Source organism: Gorilla gorilla, chromosome 3, assembly GCF_029281585.2.
Source record: "Gorilla gorilla gorilla isolate KB3781 chromosome 3, NHGRI_mGorGor1-v2.1_pri, whole genome shotgun sequence".
In the NCBI taxonomy this organism is placed as follows: Eukaryota; Metazoa; Chordata; class Mammalia; order Primates; family Hominidae; genus Gorilla; species Gorilla gorilla.
In genome coordinates this window covers 158229773-158232877 of record NC_073227.2, presented here as the reverse complement: position 1 = coordinate 158232877, position 3105 = coordinate 158229773, and the positions used below count along the sequence as shown (strand labels likewise).

Here is a 3105-nt window from a genome sequence, read left to right as displayed (position 1 = left end):
CACTACAACCTCTGCCTCCCAGACTCAAGGGATTCTCCCACCCCAGCCTCCAGAGTAGCTAGGAATACAGGCACATGCTACTGCTACTGGCTAATTTTTGTATTTTTAGTGAGATGGGGTTTCACCATGTTGGCCAGGCTGGTCTCAAACACCTGACCTCAAGTGATTCTCCTGCCTTGGGCACCCAAACTTCTGGGATTATAGGCATGAGCCACCGCACCCGGCCCAAGCTGGGTTATTTTCTATATGTAGTAAAGTCTCTCTGCCCAGTTTAAAGGAAGACTAAAGAGTATGTCTTTTGATGAATAATAAGTTCTCCTCTGAGTAACTGAACATAATGAAAGCCAAATTCTTGTTTTCTCAGTAGGAAAAATTTAGAGAAAGATTTTCTTTGCCAAATGTAGTAGTCATGACAGGCTGTTATACACACTAACGCTTTCTGAAACCCCACTGTCCGTATTATGGTAAAAGTATAAACTTTTATGTCTCAGGTGTACTCCACTAAAGCTATTAGAATCAGAAAACATGTATTAGAATGGCACATTCACATCTGATTGATGAAGCAAATGTTCCTTAGTATACAGATTGCTCCCACCACTTCATTGCATGCAATTTCCTTGTGATTTAGAGATCAGTCTACTTTTGGCTTGCTGATTTTTATGAGATTTGATTTTATGATATTTGATACCTACATAGAAGTGGTCACTGCCATATTCCACAACTGGCTCAAAGGAGAATTCTTTATAAAGATTTATACACATTGTAAACCACTCATCCTTATATTGAAACACCTTTAAAAATTAATCTTCTTTCTACCACCCGCCATATATCCCATGATAGCACCTGTGGATTTTCTATAAGGCGATGAGAGAATCAAATTAAAAATGCAATATTCTCTAACAATTTTAAAATGATTATATTGATGGGAATCTGTTCATGTAAGGATTCATCTTTGGTCTTAATTCTACAGAATAAAGAGAAGAGTATATATAGAGAGGTCTCCATATTATATCCTTACTATAAAATAAAGAAGCAAATAATTGGTTGTCCAATTCTTAGTGAAGTCTTTCTACATTATTAACAATGGTTTCCCATACAGAATAGGGTTTATATATAAATTAATATATTGTAAAAGAACGATATAATCCTTCCCCAGAATCAGACTAAAGACATAGAACGGCCTTTTTTCTACAGATCAGAATGATGGGTAGAATATTCCTGGAAGAACCATGATTGTCTTGAGCTCAACCTGACACCTCCTGAACACTGTCAAATATGACTTGGTATGTTCCACATGAATGTATAATATGAACTACATGATTGCATACCCTGCATCATACGTCTTTATATCTTTATCTACAAATTCTAGGGTATTTTCTTTTTCTTTTTTCTTTTTCTTTTTGAGACAGAGTCTCACTCTATTGCCCAGGCTGGACTGCAGTGGCGCGATCTCGGCTCATGCAAGCTCCGGCTCCCGGGTTCATGCCATTCTCCTGCCTCAGTCTCCCGAGTAGCTGGGACTACAGGCGCCCACCACGGCGCCCGGCTAATTTTTTTGTATTTTTAGTAGAGACGGGGTTTCACCGTGGTCTCACGGTGGTCTTGATCTCCTGACCTCGTGATCCGCCAGCCTCGGCCTCCCAAAGTGCCGGGATTATAGGCGTGAGCCACCGCGCCTGGCCATTGTAGGGTATTTTCTTATATTTTCATTTGTATGTTGAGTACACTTATCTAAGAGATACTACTATTTGATTTCAGAAACACCTCAGGATTTGAACATCATTTAAATTCTGAAAAGAGAAAACAAGAAAAATTCCCTTTCTTTCTGTCCTTCATTTAAAGGGACATTTACCATTTAAAAGAGAGAATTAGATCCCCGTGATCACCCTTGTGGGTGACAGATGACGGGCCACGCTCTTTGTGGGGTGTGGGGTGCGGACAGCTTGGGTTGCACAGGCTTGGGTCAGGGATGACAGGAGGAAGAGGTTCTCAGCTACTCAGCCTGTTACCAGGACTTGTCCCACCAGCAGAGGTACGATAAGGATGGTGGGCTCATGGCCTTTCATTACCCCAGTGGATCCTATAGAACACATTGCCTGTCCCTTGTCATCTATTTACCCGGCTTCTTTTGATATCCAGGTGAAAGAACTGGAGAAGAGTGCTTCAGGCCAGGCTTTTGAACTAATTCTCAGCCCTCAGTCAAAGGAATCAATTCTGTAATTCCCTTTCCCCTTTCCACAGAAGAAGGATAATTTCCTTAGAAGAAACTCAGAAGATATGAGAAGCTGCAGAAAAAAGGCACAAGTCCTACTAAGCTGAGATCTTGAAGCAGCTTGCAAAGGATGGAGAAATAAGTCATTCAGAAAGCAATAGAAGAGAATACTAACTTCAGCAAAATGGCAAAAAGAACCTCACCCACAAAATGAAAGCTAATGAAGAGAATAGAGAGGCACAAATGGCTGTCAAACTGGAGTGTTTGCCAGAGAAGGATAAGCACATTGAACAAGTGCAGAAGAACAAAGAATCCAGAGGTCCTGCTGATGAGACTGAAGCTGACTAATTTGTTCTGAGAACTGACTTTCACCTCTTTCCTAAATATCCAAAAACTACTGGCCAGTGTCATTTATTCTTTCCCTTCTGACAATACTCTAGAAGCTAATGGGCAGCTGTATAGATAAACCCATAGAGTAATATGTTGGTTTAGGTGATAAAGGGGAGAAACTGAAAGTGTGGTTCTTTCTAATGTAGATATTTTTCTTGTTGCCTCTTTTTTATTTCGGTACACTTGGTGTGCTGGGCTAATGGCAAGTACTGTTTTTCTCTGTGAAAACATATTGTTAAGAGTATGTAGTGGCTTCTTTAGAACTCTTAATTGCTGAATAATATATGTTCACTTTTCAATCCCAATTGTGTCCCAATCTTACCAGATGCTTAAATAGTTAAGTACCTTACAAGATATTTAAATGGTTAATAAAACTACACAGTACTATTGGTGGTAGTGACTTCAAAAAAATAAAAAGATAGGCCTGGTGTGGTGGCTCACACCTGTAATCCCAGGACTTTGGAAAGCTGAGGCGGGAGAATCACTTGAGGTCAAGTTCAAGA

The 3105-nt window shown here is 40.1% G+C and overlaps 1 pseudogene; it reads left to right on the top strand.

Moving 5' to 3' along the window:
- The first annotated feature begins 2043 nt into the window (after nt 1–2043).
- LOC101132166 (stathmin-like) lies at nt 2044–2560 on the top strand (annotated as a pseudogene).
- The last annotated feature ends 545 nt before the right edge of the window (nt 2561–3105 follow it).